Source organism: Castor canadensis, chromosome 6 (genome assembly GCF_047511655.1).
Source record: "Castor canadensis chromosome 6, mCasCan1.hap1v2, whole genome shotgun sequence".
In the NCBI taxonomy this organism is placed as follows: domain Eukaryota; kingdom Metazoa; phylum Chordata; class Mammalia; order Rodentia; family Castoridae; genus Castor; species Castor canadensis.
The window spans coordinates 166,291,612-166,308,060 of record NC_133391.1 but is presented as its reverse complement, the minus strand read 5'-3'; the positions used below and the strand labels follow the sequence as shown (position 1 = coordinate 166,308,060).

At 35.7% G+C, this 16,449-nt stretch overlaps 1 long non-coding RNA gene across 1 annotated transcript in view; it reads right to left on the bottom strand.

Annotated features, from left to right (window-relative positions):
* Positions 1 to 13,944, bottom strand: part of LOC141423943 (uncharacterized) — a 76,266-nt gene extending 62,322 nt beyond the window's left edge. Inside the window, exon 1 of the long non-coding RNA XR_012448709.1 lies at positions 13,782 to 13,944. This is a non-coding gene — a long non-coding RNA (uncharacterized lncRNA). The remainder of the gene's footprint in view (positions 1 to 13,781) is intronic.
* Between the last annotated feature and the right edge of the window lie 2,505 nt (positions 13,945 to 16,449).

Sequence of the window (16,449 nt, the reverse complement as noted above, 5' to 3'; positions counted from 1 at the left end):
TGTTTTGACTGAATCTGTAAGCACATATGGATAAATGCCACTAGTTAATTCTGAGACAGGGTCTGAGTCACTGCTGCCTCCACCTTGTCTGCTAGAATATTCCTGAAGCTTTCACCCAGAATATAAGCAGTTGAACTCCCCAGGGGATTAACGCTCCAAGTCCAAGCTACCTGGAGATCTCAAATGCAGAGAGCCTGATACCACATGAAAAGAGAGAGTGCTAAGCCAATCCTGGGCTGTGTTGGCACCTGCATTCTAGGTCCAGCCTCTATCTGACAACAACCTTAGAAGAGACCTTCAGTTAGACCCAGTCATCGAAGCTTTTAGTTTTCTCATCCACAGATATCATGGGAGATAATAAGATATTATTTCAAGCACCAAATTTTGGGGGTAATTTGTTGTATAGCAATTGATAACCTAAACACCTTGCTACCTAGTTTTGTTGTAAATAAGAGCCAAATATTTTTTTGATTTTCTTTGCAGTTTCTTTAGCTGGTTTTGTGTAGAAGTGGGGCAAGTTGTTACCACAACCACTATCTTCACCGGCTTTCCCAGGTGACCCTAATGTCCTGCCAGAGTTGAGAACCACTTGCTTACAAAAACTTGCTTGCAACTCAAGGAGTAAGCTTTGCATCTGGACTTCCCTCTTGCTTTATATGATCTAACCTCTCCCAGATGCACCATGAAGTGCGTGAAATTGAACTGATCAACAGGAGAGGAGGTTCTACAAACCTCCTTGCAGTGCTTCTGCAAATTGACCCGCTGAGAACTTGATTGCTACTTGGCATAATTTCTATGGGCAGTGATCGGCCTCTTCTAGTCAGTTTTCTTCCTGTTGTTTAATAGCTGATGGATATCCAAAGTGAATTAATGGTGGGGGGATCAATAAATCATGACACAGACATGTCTCTATACATAATCAAAGTGGAGTGCTTCCTCTCTGCTTAAAATTGCTCCACCTTATTATAAGAAATGAGTTCATTTGTACATTGTTTCTATTTATATGAGAAAATTTTCATATTTTATAATTTGACCAGGCATGATAACTTGGATTTTTTTCTCCAAATATTCACTCACCTTCCTTTCTCACCAAGGACAGAATATACTTGATCATGCTATTTATGTTTGGATTGGCTAGACAGTATGTGAGACCTCATATAGCATTCTTGGATCTTCCATTTCTGGTGAACCACCTTAAATAAAGCTTGTACAAGATAACCATTGCCCCTTCCATCTGGGTCCAAGAAGAAACACTGGTCCCTGAAGCCCTGCCTACCCAACCCACAGCCTGAAAAGGATCCACCAAACCATGCCTATCCTAGATTAGTCAAACTGAAGTTTCTCTTCAGAGCTTTGAGCATAATTAATGAGTATTTGTTCGGCATGGTTTGTTATTTAATGGTATTTTTCAGCATTGCCTCATAATACCAGGTGTAGTTACATCTCAGTTAATTGGACATAGACCAAAGATCAGAAAATTATGACTTACAGGACAAATTTAGTCTGCAGCTAATTTCGTAAATGAAGTTTTATTTACATACTGTGTGTGGCTGCTTTCCTGTCTCTTGACCTAACAACAATGGTAAAAAATATATAGTATAGTCTACAAAGCCTAAAATATCTGCTGTTTCATTATAGAAACCACTGGCCAACCTAATAGTGAACATGATTCATAGAGAAGTGACTGGAGATGAGCTGACCTATTCACACAGCACAGCTGCTAGCTAGAAAGCCCCAAAAGATGCTGAGAGGAAGTTTACTCTGGCAAAGCATAGCCAAATATGAACTGGTAGGTTCATATTTGGTCTCAGTTCTTCATTTCTCCCTGTATTTATCTTCTTTGCCATTTGACATTGTATTTCTTCCCACTAAAGAAACAGATTATATTTCTTTGTCCCTTTTATTCAGTTATGTGGCTTGCTTTAACTAATAAAATGCATATCAAGTAACCAGTACAATTCTGAGCTAAGTATAAGAGCCTTACATTTTTCTGCTTGCCTTGTTGCTCAGCTATAATTGTGACCAGCTAGTTCATGACTCTAAGGCAGAGGACAAGAGGTACAAGTAACAAAGTTGGCCCAACCATGGCCTGTGTCTGAATAATTGGCACATTCCTCTTACAACTTACCAACCAGTCCCCAGGCGTACTAGGCAATTAAATGCAGAGGGATATATTCTATGGAGGTTTCAGGATGATTGATTATACAGACTCAATAGGATCACAGATAAATGATTTCACTAGGCAGAATTTTAATATAGTACTCAATATTTCTCACCCCCTACTATTCATGACCTGCATAATTCCAGACTGAGTATGAAACATTTGAATTTCACAATTAGGATATGTTACATGACATATTTAACTTTAAGAAAGGGAGCTTATCTAAGTGACAATAACATAATCATATCAGCCACTTGAATCTGTATCTAGAGATTGAAAAAAGGGAAGGTCAAAGTTTGCTGCATTCGAAGAATTTGATATGCTGTTGCTAGCTTGAAGATGGAAGGACACCAATGGCCTGGGTTACAGGTGACCTCAGGAAACTGAGAGTTGTCTTCTAAACAAAAACCAGCAAAGAAATAGATACCACAGTCAACAACCTGAATGTCCTTACAAAGAATTTCCCTGGGGCATCCAAATGTGAACTTAGCCAAACCAGCACCTTGATTTCAGCCTTGTGATAAACTAAGCAGAAAACCCATCCACACCATGATAGGCTGCTGACCTACAGAACTGTGAACTGATAAAAGGGTGTTTAAATTGGTTAGATGTGTGATAATCTGTTATGCAGCAGTAGAAAAGTGATGCTGTGGAATAACCTCTTAGTTCTTAGTACCCATTTTCATCATCTGTACAATGTGCTTTAAAACTCTCTCTGCCTCATAGGAGCATTGTCAGAGCTAATGAAATAATGAAAGCAATTTATTGCATTGCCAACACATATCAACCAAGTGCTTTTATTGTTTTTTGTTTTATTATTTTTCATAACATCATTAATTAATGACATTGTAATTCAACTCAACTTTAGTCAGTATGGAGGCAAACTGATGATGCAATGAGAAACTGTACAAACATTCTACTAAATATTTGATGAATAAATTAATTAATTATTGCATCTGGAAAGTGGGTCTGAGCCTGCCAGAGGCAGTAAATTGTGCCTCTGGGGAGAAAAAGGAATAAAATGCATAGAAACTAGCTTGAGATGGTGTAAAATGAGAATATTACTTTATGATCTAGTTAGACTCCACACACTAGACAATTGTAATTTCAAACTTCAACACAAATGTTTCTATCATATAAAACATGTCAATATTTGTTCCATAGTCAGAATGCTAGATTATACTTAAAAGGTAGTGTTATGGGATGAATTATATCTCACCAAAATCTAATTAATGATATCTTCAACCTCAGTAACTCAAAATGTGACTGAATTTGGACATAATTGTTTTTTTAAATGCCATTAAGTCAAAATAAGCTCTTTACCATGGGCCCTAATCCAACAGAACCATGTCCTTATAAGAAGAGACTATTAGGACACAGACAAGCACAGAAAGTACATGAAGACCCAGAAAAAGATAGCCATGTACAACTCCAAAAAGGAGTCCTGATGACTCCATAGACTCCAGACTGAAAACATAATTTCTGCTGTTTAAGGCACCAGTCTGTGCTACTTCATTATTGTAGACCTAGCAATTTAATGCATGTAGAAATACAGATTTAACTTAAGAGTATATTAGCTTTATTTGGAGTGGTTTTTTTACCTAAACTAAAAATACAGCTTCTTATTCTAATAGTAGTATATATTGATTCTTCTCAAGGAATTTACTTTATGATGTTGGAGATTCTTGAATTTCAACTTGCTTTCTGAAAGGTGAAATTCTTCCCATAAAAATTTTAGATCAATTATATTCAGAGCCATGTACTAGTCCCATGATGATAATAGCCCACCCTAAGAGTTTTCAGGCTATAACAAATGTATGAACGATGCCTTATTCATTTATCTATGCACATGCTAAAAAAGGTATTGAAATGAAGCTTATGAGTTATGCATCAAACTAATGGCTTCTATCATTTTTATATTGCAAGCATGAAAATCTGTTTTCCAATCCATGGCATTTGTGGTCAGTTCATTTTGCTTTCTTTTAGTGAAATACATTTGCCATTTGCTGACTCACTAAGAAAATCACCCAACATTTCAGCCATCTTTCATTGTGTTAGAGTCTTGGTATCACTCTGAAACACTGACAAGACAGATATTCTTTTTTTGAATATGGTTGAATAAATCATTATGTGGGGGTCCCAGCCATTTTGCCATGTTTCTTGTCATATTTCTTCATAACTGGAATATATTACTATCTTAGTAGTGTAAATTAATTGTACAAAGGGTTTCATTTGAATATTGCATGCATGTAAATGTACTTTGAGCCATTCTATCACACTTTCATAATACTCCTCTTCCCCTCTGACCTGCTTTAACAGATTTTAATGGGCTTCACTTGCTGTTTTCATAAATATATGTACATATATGTATGTATATATTTATACATATATATACACACACATAGCACTTCAGTCATTTTTTTCACTATCATTCCTTTCTCCCTTCTCCTTTACCACTGGTCCTCCCTAAAACAGTCCCTCTTTTTACAATCAATCATATTATTATTTTTTTAGGTCTAGATTCCACATATGAGTAAAAACATCTATGTCTGTCTTTCTGAGCTTGGCTGATCAATTATAGATGATCATCTATAATTCCATTCATTTCCTGAAAATGACAATGTTTCATTCTTCTTTATAGCACCATGTTTTCTTTATCCACTCATTGGTTGTTGCTCACCTAGGCTGATTCCATATCTTGGCTACTGTGGATTGTGCTACAGTAGACAGAGGTATGCAAGTATCTCCAAAACTGCTTAATCTGATTATTTTGTGCACAAGTCCAGTGTATTTATTGATATGACCAAGACTGAGAAGGTCTATGTTCTGCATTTAAGGCCAGTTCCTCCATTTACCCCTCATAGCTAGAGTGATGTTGGGGAGTAGGTGAGGAAGCTGCAGCCTAGGAAAGAAATAAGACTCAGTAAAATACTCAAATAAGAATGTAAGCCACAGTGAATGACAACATAGCCACTGCTCCACTATTCATTTTCATTTCCCAGCCTACAAAATAAAAAAAGAGGGTGGGTTGAGGTCTCTCCCAACCTAGTGATATTGATAAGTGATTTTAGCAATTAAAAACTGGAAAGTGTCAAAATAAAAACTGCTCTTGCACAGCGTGACCCTACTTGCTTTTCAGGAATATCTTGTTCATGCCTTTTGGGTCTAAGCAACACTGTATTCAAACCCTGATTCAGTTACTCTGTTGATAACTGTGTGATTTGGACATATTACATACATCTCTCATCCCCATTTTCATCAACTGTAAAATCAGGATAATTGTGTATGCTTCTTAGCATTTTCTTTTGAGAATGAAATGATACAAGGTAGTTATAAAAACCATGCAATAAATGTTAAATACATCTGCTGTTGCACAGTTACTTGCTAAACCTCCTCTTAATAATATTTATGTGAGTACTGGTGCATGCAAACAGGATTAGGTCCTGATTAGACACCATGTATTCTCCCTTGGTAAATGCTGTTTTTTAAATTATCATATTTTTGTGTTACTGGGGGTAAACTGTGATATTTACAATAGTTCTTACAATCTATCACAGTTGAATTCACCCCCTCCAGCATTCTTTCTCTTCCCCTCCCCCCATTCCTGGAATAGTTTCAATAGGTCTGATTTTTTCCATTTTCTTATATGAGTACATAATGTAGGAGAATGAATGTGGTAGGAATGTTTAAATTATTTTATTGGCACACATTAACTATACAAAGTGAGGGTTTGATTGTGATCCATCCATACATGCATATACTGTACATATAATATCATGGTCACTCCATCAACCTTCTTTTTTTTTTGCAAACTAGAGTTTGAACTCAGGGCCTGTCGGAGCCAGCAGTGGGGCCATGCCTGTGTGAGTTGGTATCTGGCCTTGTTAGAAAGCTCCAAGGAACTGAGGCAAAAGTTTCAGAACCAGACATCCAGAAAAACAACAGTGCTCAAGTTTCCCCAGATGGCTTCGTGTCCTTCTGATGTAAAGAAGAAGGTTATGCTCACCATTTGGTTCTCCTGCTTCTCTGTTCCCACTTTAAAGGAGACATAACAGAGAGTTAATTTCAACTGCGCTTCCCTGTGCTAATGTAACCTTGATACATAGTACTTGACATGCTTTTCCTGACCAAATGCTCACTGCGAAAAAGGAGTTTATAAAAAGCAGAAGTGATCTTCATTAAAGTGGCTATTGAGCAAGACTTGGTAGTCCCCTCATATTTTATGGCTCTGGTCACCCAGGTCCAGCTGATAAATGGCAACAAGGGTGTACACCTTTAGCCACTCCACCAGCCCTTTCTTTGTGATAGCTTTTTTTCAAGATTGGGTCTTGTGAACAATTTGCCCTGGCTGGCCTCAAATCGTGATCCACCTGATCTCTGCCTCCTGAGTAGCTAGGATTACAAGTGTGAGCCACCAGTGATAGGCTCTATTAATCTTTCTTATCCCTGCTACAACCAAACTATCTTTTTTAACTTTGTTACAAATTTTTGAAATGGGTTTTCATTACCACTTTTCTATGTGCATACAAGCATACAAGGCACTTAGATCATATTCTCCCCTTCCTTTTTTCCACCCTCTCACTGATTTCCCCCACCAGTAAACCTCTTTTATGTTCACATTCTTTTTTTTAGCTCCAGCTTCTACATATAAGAGGAAACATACAATGATTTTCTCTGAGAGTCTGGCTTATTTCACTTGATGTGATGATCTCCAGTTCATCCATCCCATTTTCCTGCAAATAACATAACTTCACTCTTCTTTATTGCTAAATAATACTACATTCTATATATGTACCACATTTTCTTTATCCATCAGTTTTTGGACACCTAGGTAAGTTCCATATCTTGGTTTTGGTAAACAGTGCTGCTATAAACATGGGTTGTTTCCTTTCTGATTTGTTACTCTGAGGAGTGTTCTGATTTTCTGAGTTGAGCATGTTTGATTCTTTCTTCTTATTTATTTACTTATTCCTCTACTGAAGTTTATATATCCTGATCTTTTATAGCCTTTAACTATCTTTCTTCTTCATCAAGACTCCTCCTGTGTAGGAGTCCTTGAAATATCTTCTGCAGTGCTGGCTTAGTGATCATGAGTTGTTGTAGCCTGGGTTTATCTTGGAAGTTCTTTATTTCTCCATTGATTTAAAAGAGAACTTTGCTGGCATAGTAATCTTGGTTGGCAGTTATTTACTTTCACAAGTTGAAGCTTATCATTCCATGCTTTTCTGGGTGTTTGAGCTTCTACTGAAAGGTCTGATGTAATTCTGATGGGTTTTCCTTTATAAGTTGGCATTTTTCTTTTGCAGCTTTTGATATTCTTTTTTTGTTCTGTAGTCTTAGCCTTTTGACTATAAAGTGACATGGTTCTTTACTGGTCATGTTACTTGGGGTGCAATAAGCCTCTTAAACTTGGATATCCATCTCTTTTCTTAGAAGTAGGAAATTTTCAGCTATAATTTCTTATAGGTTTTCTATGTCTTTAGTTGTATTTCACCTCCTCCTTCTACCCAGAGATTCTTAGGTTCAGCCTCTTGATCATGTCTCAGAGTTCTGATAGTTGTAATCATGCTTGTTTATTATTGTTTCTTTATTGCTGTATGAATATAATATATCCATGTGCTTGTTTTCAACACCTGATAGCCTTTCTTCTGCTTGGTCTAGTCTATTGGTAATACTTTCTTGGTGCTTTTTTTTTTTCTTAATTTGATTTATCAAGTTTCTCATTTCCAACATTTCTGTTTGTTTTTGTTTCCTTGAATATCTCAACCATGTTGCTAACTTTCTCATGCAGTCTTGAATTGACTTCCGTACTTCATTCAGTTATTTGTTTGAATCCTTTTTGAGGTCACCAATCATTTGTAAAGGTTGTATTTTGTATTCATTGTTGGGCATGTGTGCCATTTCAGTATATTTGGATTTGTTATTGAGGGATTATGAGCTTTTAGATGTATCAAATTGCCTCACTTTTTCATATTTCTTGTGCTTCTAGATTGTCATTATCATATCTGTTGGGACAGATATCTCTTCCAATTTTAGTAAGTATACTTCATAGTGTGTAGTCTTCTCTTGAGGGCTTCATCTTCATTACCATTCAAAGAAGAGAAAACAAACCACTGTAACAGAAAGAACTGTGTGTGTCAAGCTAGTGCTGTATGCAGGTTGATTGTGGAGCTAGTTGAGGTCAGTATCAATGTCAGGATTGCCTCCACTTTAGATGCTTCCCTTCTTTGCACATCCATAGCTGCTGCTGACCTCAATGAGCTTTGCAGCCAGTAGGATGAGCAGTTTCCTTCTGACTCCTAACCCCTAGTTTGTGCACCTGGGATGAAAAATGGCCAAGCCTCGGGACTTCCTCCAAGTTCATTGGAGAGTAGAAAAAGTAAACAGAGCCCTGAGGTCTGTATGGGAAAGAGAAAACCAAGAAAAGACAGTGGTCTTCCTGTGGGTCTCACAGGATTCAAATCCTGCCCAGCAGTAGAGCTATTGCTATTGGAGCAAGGAAGCTGGATAAATAGAGTAGTCCATTGGACCTGGACTCAGAGTCCTCAGTTCTGATTGGCAGCAATCACATTCACTCAGCATGTAGGTAGTTCCAGAGCCTAGGAAGTTTTCTAGCTATAGGCTCAGACTTGGATCTCACAGTCTCTGTGATGATACACAAGTGCAAGGGCACCTCCTTGCCACAGAGGGAAGAGCCACCAATCCCCCCACCATACACACATATTTTTCAGCATGAGTTTCTGAGTGGCCAGATTCCTCAGCTCATCCTCATCTGTCCTGCTCCCTTCCCACAGCTGCCTTTCCCAAACACTATGTAGGGTGTCCATCCACAGGTTCCCTGATTTGCAACTGATTCTTATTTTCAGGTTTTCAGAGTAGCTCAGTTTCAGACATAGGCACTCTCACAAATGGCACTTGGGTATAGCTGCCCATTAGGGAGCACCAAAATGGATTTTTTTCCCTAATGCTAGCTTATCACACAGGAGGAGTCGCTATCACTCAAAATTGCCATGCTGGATTTAAAACTTGGGAAAACTGTTGTTTTTTCTTGAGCTGAGAACTGCCAGTCTGTTGCCAGGGTCACCTAGCTCACCTTATGGTTGTGGCTTGGGCTTCCTCTTCAACACCCTCTCCCAAACAGGGGTTGTTGCTGGGGACTATTTTCTACTTCTCTCTGGGTGGCTTTTGATTTTCCATGAATTCTCAGCTATCCCCTTTCCTGATCCCCAATGATCTTCCTCTCTTTTTCTCTTTGGGATAGAATCTGTCCTTTGCTACTCTGATTCTTCTCATTCATGAAGTCACACAGGTTTCTTAGCCTAGAAACCCTACTCCTTAATATCAGTTTACTGGTTCAAATGCCAATGATTTCACCGAGTTTACATCTTCTCCTAAATGATACAACAGGAAATTCTTCTATTGTACATTTTTATAAAGCCAAGAGAGTATTCAAATAAAATACTTTGTATTATGTAGAATTGATAGTATATAATGATCTAATCAGTCAACACAATTAACTTAAGCATAGAGAGATGTAGATAGATATGTTCATATAATATACATGGCTACAAGAACTATAGATAATTGACACATTCAATAAAGAGTGGTTTTACAGTTAATCATCAATTCCCGCTAATTACTTTACTAGAAATTCCTGATTAATGAGAGGGAAAAGTATAATCTCTGCTCTTTTGTTGATGGCTTCTGTATATCCTGATTCATTACTACAACCAATTATCAAACACCCATGTAAGTCACCCTACTAAATATAGACAGTTTTCAAATCAGAAATTACACACTAGCTTCAGCAAATCTGTGATCCCCTAGACTTATAATGCACATACTTCACCAGATTCAGTTCTCTGGTTCTGCATTTTCCCTACTTTCTCATCCATATGTCAGGGAATCCCTGGAATGGTGGAGTGGGTATCTCTGTCTACCAATGCACATTCATGCTATGCATTTCTTGCTAGCCAACCCTACTATAACAACACCTAAAAAAAACTAGTATATTTTTCCTGTTAGCTATAGACTACAAAAATAATTACCTTGAACCCAGAAAATATTAGCACATTACTCATAAAATATTTTAATGGCCATCTCTCACTACATGTAGGAACTTAGTTTAAAGGTTATCCATTCTAGGTCAGGGATTTTACTCTTTATCTTTGTTTTTCCCAAAATTAAAAAGAAAGTTATTCTGAAGATGTTAAAATGTAGCTGGCACTTTTCCATTTAGTATTTACAAAGAATTAAACAAGTGATAGTTGGATTTTCTTGCCCTGCTATGAAAAAATTGCATGTAACACTAATAACCCATAAAAGTTCTTCCATTTAAAGCCCACCTGAACATAGCTACCTGAAATAATCTGAAATTTTGCTTGAATTACAATAAATTATACCAATTGCTTTGTTTTAATATCCTTACCTCATCACTGCATGCAAGCCCTTCATTCTATACTGAGCCACACTAGACACATACGAACATCACTAGATTAAGGTAGATAAATCAGAAGGTATAAACTTTAAGAAATCTATCAGCCAACTAGATTGGAGCTTTGCAATTATTTTATTCTCTACTCAAAATAATATATACAAACTTATGTATTGTTGCACTGCTTTTTTTTTTCTTGCTGTTATAGCAAACTACCATATACTTTGTTAACTTAGAACAACATAAATGTATTACCTTTTAGTTCTGGAAGTCAGAATCTGAAATGGGTCTTACTGGGCTACAATAAAGTTGGCAGAGTTCATCCTTTTCTAGAAGTTCTAGAGAGAATCTGCTTCCTTGCCTTCTCCAACTCCTAAAGGATGTCCACATTCCTTGGTTTGTGACCTCTCCCTCCATTCACAAAGCCAGCAACATTGAGCCAAATTCCTCTTAAAATTTTATGTCTCAAAAGACACTGAGATTACATTTGGCCTCACCCTAATGTAATATAAAGATAAATTCTTCCCTGTTTTATGGTCAACTAATTAGCAATCTTCATTCTATCTTTAACCTTAATTATTCTTGTCCATGTAAACCTAATATAGTCATAAATTTGGGGAATTAAGATGTGAATGTCTTTGGATTGATGGGAAATATTCTGCATAAGCACCTTGTGTATGTGTGTGATTAATTATATTAAAATATAGTTTTGGTGGCCCAATTATAGGAAGAAATAGTCACAAATATTTCACATAAAATGAACAAATTATTTTCTTTAAAAAAAAAACTGTCCAGGGAAATGTAAGTCCGTTTGTAATTGTGTCTGGGTGAAACAGTGGTTAAGATGAAGCCATATTTCATTTCTTCATTGATAATGGAAGCAATACTGTAACAACTACAACTCTCAAAAGAAATATTATGCAACAAATCATCACCTATTTTGAAAATATTTTCTTAAAAAATTTCATAAAATAGAATTAATAGAAATTAGACAAATGGGAAATAATTTTTCTTGATGAAGTGACAAGTTTTGTGTGTATATATATATATATATATATATATATATATAACTTGGTTGAGTACAGTAGATCACCAAAACTTATTTCTATCTTTCTTCAAAAATAATTTTAAAACTACTTAATGTGAATGAAGAAAATTAGAGGAGGTGAACCAATTGGGGTTACAATATATACATACACAGAAATATCACAAGGAAATTCTCTGTGTAGCCACCTTTATCTCAAACAAGCAAAAATGTCATGTTTTTCTTTTTACCTTTTATCTTTTTTCTTCTACAAAATCAGAGAGCAGAGGGGCAGAACAGGACCTGGGGGGAATGTGGGGGGAATCACAAGTGAGAGGGGGATGAGGAAGGTGAGTAAGAGGATGAATACGGTGCAAAAAATGTGTACACATGCATGTAAATGCAAAAATGTTACTTATTGAAACTGCTCCAGGAATTGGGGGAGGGTAGGATAAAGGAGAGCAGTGGAGGGGATGAATTCAAGTATGATATATTTGATATATTGTAAGAACTTCTGTAAATGCCACAATGTACCCCCACCCAGCACAATAAAGGGAAAAAAAGATGCAATAAAATTTTTTAAATAAATAAAATAAAAACTACTAATACATGTTCATTTTCAAGGAGACAAAATGTAAGAGTTTGAGTATCACTCAAGAAAAACAATAGGTACTACAGTTCATTTAAACTACATTGTGTATTATGGGAAAAAAGTTGTTGGCAAAGACTAAAATTTCTATAGTTGAACATAAGGCACATTGCGTTTTAAAATGTGGGAAACTTTAATTTTGAAAATAAAAAGAAAATTGCAAGTTATATTAAAATACTAAGGATTAGCAGTCTAATTCAAACCAGGAGCATATGAAATTCAAATGTAACTCTGCTAATACTCCCCATGCATATGCATAAACTGTCTCCACAGAAGCTTCATGGCTTGAAGAGAAATTCAGAACATTTGAAATTGAACAAACCCTTCCTTATTTACCAACTTCTGCCCTGAAGGAATCCAATCTGGTAATGAATTTGTGCTAGCTGTTTCACACTTATCAATACTCCAAAAGCAAAATTAGCAGTCTTACTCTCTCATTCTGATCTTGTTCTACGATTTGAAACAAGTTCAGTAAATATTTCCCTGATCTCAACTGGAATATTTTCCGAATTAAAGTAAAACCTACAGATGGGATAGATGGTATAATGGGAAAAACATTTGTCCTATCCTTACAGCCATAATATACTAAGTGATAGAGGTCTACTCACTTCCTTCTCAAAATCTCCTCTGTCATCCATAGCTAATATTTGTCCAAAAGAAATATGACTTTAATGTAATGAATGCCTTCTACAGAGTATCCTTTTTAAAAAAATTCAATATCACTGAGATTGTATGATCAGAAAATTGATGACAATGAAACAGAAATACAATCCAGATTTACTGACTAATTGGTACCATGTTAACATAGAAACTGCACTATTTGACATTTCAAATAATCTCAAACAATAAAACATATTTCTTTAAAGCTTCTGGTTACAAGTGACAGAAATCAAGGTAAAATAACATATTACTGGAAATAAAACCATTGCTTATCAATAAAGAGTTCAATTCTCCAGAAGTTCACTCTGCAACAGCTTTAAATATTTTAAAGAAAAATATGAAAATATTATAAGGAGAAAGTGACAAATTCACCATTATATTGGGACATATAAAATATTTAGAATAATTCTAGTAAGCCAAAAAAGAAAAATACTTATATAATACTAAAGAATGTGAAAACATTCTCATGAAAAAAATTAATAATGAAAATACACACTTACCAGACACAGATAAATCAGGGCTCAAAAGAAAATGAATATCCTTAAAGCATATTTTAAAAGAAAGGTAGAATATGAATATGCAAAGCATGAATTTAAGAAGTTAGAAATAAACAATGAGATAACAAAAAGGAACAATTAAAACAAATGCAGAAAATAATAAATTCAAACCACAATACAAGACAGTAACAACAAAGTTAAAAGAAATATCTCTAAGAAGACTAATAATACAGAAAAAGAAGTTAGAAATCCCACAGAATGTAAAATAGATAGATAGGTAGATTGATAGATTGATAGATGATAGATAGATAGATGATAGATAAATAAGACAGGATTTATAATGAAAATTGACTCACATGATTACACAGGCTGAGAAGCTGAGTAGCCAGGGAAACTGATGCTGTAATTCAGTGTGTATAAAAGGCCTCAGAGCCTAGGGAAGAGCTGGCAAAGCTCTCAAAGTCTGAAAGCCTGATTCCCTGGAGTTAAGATGGCCGAGAGAAGTTGATGATGGTGTGCCAGCTCTGAAAGAGAGGATGAGTTTGCTTTTCTCTGCCTTTTTGCAAATGCAGGTTCTAGAGAGATTGAATGATATAAATACTACACTGGGTGGGTCAGATTTTGCTAACTCAGTTTATTGATTCAAATGCCAATCTCTTCAAGAAATGAGCTTGCAAATATATACAGAAATAATGTTTACCAGCTATCTTGGTGTCACTTAACCTGGTCAAACTGATATAAAAAAATCAACCATCACAGAGACTAAGCAGAGATGCTGCAGAGATTATAAAAAGCTTTATAACTGATGTTGTTGGTAAATTTGAAAGCTAAGAAAAATTGACAAAGACAATTCTAAAGAGAAATGTATTGCAAAAGGTTCCAAGAATTAGAAAACAATTTCAGACCCCTAGAACAAATAAAGATACGAAATTGTTATTTTGATCTTTAAATTTTTCTAAAACAGAAGGTTATTTACAGAAGTATCAATGATTAAGATCTACCATACATGTGGAAAATATAATTGAAAATTATAGAAAAAGAGAAAACATTCCCAGACTAACTTCATGAAGTTACCCTAATAGCAAACTAGACAACAAAAATATGAGAAAGAAACACTGTAATCAACTTTAAGAGCATTTGCTGGGACCTGGATCAAGTGCTATAGCACCTAACTAGCAAGCACAAGGCCTGCACTGAAGCATATACTGTCCCTAAATGAGAAAACCAATGTGAAATTTCAAAAAGAAACATTAGGCCAATATATACATCAATAAATAAAATGGCAATAAGAATATCATAGCTATGAGGTGTTTATTCCAAGAATGTAAAGTTGATTCAAATTTATAATTCACGATTTTTCACATTAAAGCAATATATGATTATTTAAAAATACACAAGAAAAAAGATTGAATAGTTTTTAAAATGTGTGTAAGATCAATACAAAACAGTTACTAACTAAAGAAACTAATTAAGAAAAAAAGAATAGAAAAATTATTAATATCAGAAATGAAGGAAAGAGTAGAGCCCTTGGACACTGAAATTCACCAGTTTGATAATCTAGATGAAGTAAACCATTTCTTTGCAAAAATAAATCTGCTAAAACTCACACAGGAAGAAATAGACAATCTGAACAGTCCTACAACTATTAAGGTAATCAAGTCAATAATTAAACTTTCAGCCAAGCACAGTGGCTCATGCCTATAAACCCAACTACTGGGGAGGTAGAGATCAGGAGGAAATGCAGCTTGAGGACAGTCTGGGAAAAAGGTTTGTGAGATCCCATGTCAGCAAAAAAGCTAGGCATGGTGGTATGGGCCTGTCATCCCAGTTACATAGGAGGCATAAATAGAAGGGTTATGGTCTGGGTCAGCCCAGGCAAAAACTTGAGACTCTGTCCTCAAAGTAACTGAAGCAAAAGGGCTGGGGACATGGCCCAAGTGGAACAGCACCTGCCTAACAAGCATGAGGCCTTGAGTTACAATCTCAGTACTGTAAAAACAAATTAAAAAATGCATAAACTCTCAAAATGGAAAGCATAGCCTTCCATGTATTCACTGCTGTTTTCTACAAAGCATTTAAGGAAAAAAATTAAACTAATTATCTGCAATATCTTTCAGAAGAGAGAAGCTGAGGAAATACTCATGATACACGGTCAGCATTACCCCAAATCCAAAACCAAATACATAACTAGAAGAAATGTCTTGCAATGAGTAAGAAATTATATGCCAACATCTCTCATGAACATATTTGCAAAATTTTCAACAGAATATTAGCAAACCCAGTCAAATAATATATAAAAAATTATGTCCCCTGTGACCAAGCTGGATTTATATCAGATATGCAAGAAAGGTCCAACTTTCAAAATCAGTCAGTATAGCCAGGTATGGTAGTGGATGCCTTGTAGTGAAAGCTACTTGGGAGATGGAGGTAGAAGGATTATGAGGCAAAGTTAATGAAATCCATTCTCAGAAAAGTAAACTAAAAACAAAATGGCTAGGGACGTAGCACAAGTTGTAGAGCACTTGCTTAGCAAGCATAGAAAAGAAAAACTGTATGATAGCTTCAGTGGATGCAGAAAAAGCATGTGAAAAATTGAGTACACATTTATGATACACACACTCATTAAACTAGGAATAAAAGGAGAAAACTCCTTAACTTGATGACAGATACCTACCAAAACCCTACAGCTAACATAATATTTAATGGTGAGAAACTAGTAGCTTCCCAGTAAGATCAAGAACAAAGCAAAGATGTCCTGACTCAGATTCTTCTAAACATCATACTGCAAGCTCTACCTAACTCAGTAATAGAGGAAGGGAAGTAAAATATGTACAGAATGGGAAGGAGGAAATAAAATTGTCTTTGTTCAAGATATCACAATCATCTACTTAGAAAATCCGAAAAACCCAACAACAACAAAACAAAAAGCTCCTAGAACTGATAGCAATCATAGCAAGGTTGCAAGATACAAGGTTTAGATAGATAGATAGATGGATAGATAGATCGATTATCAATAGATAGATA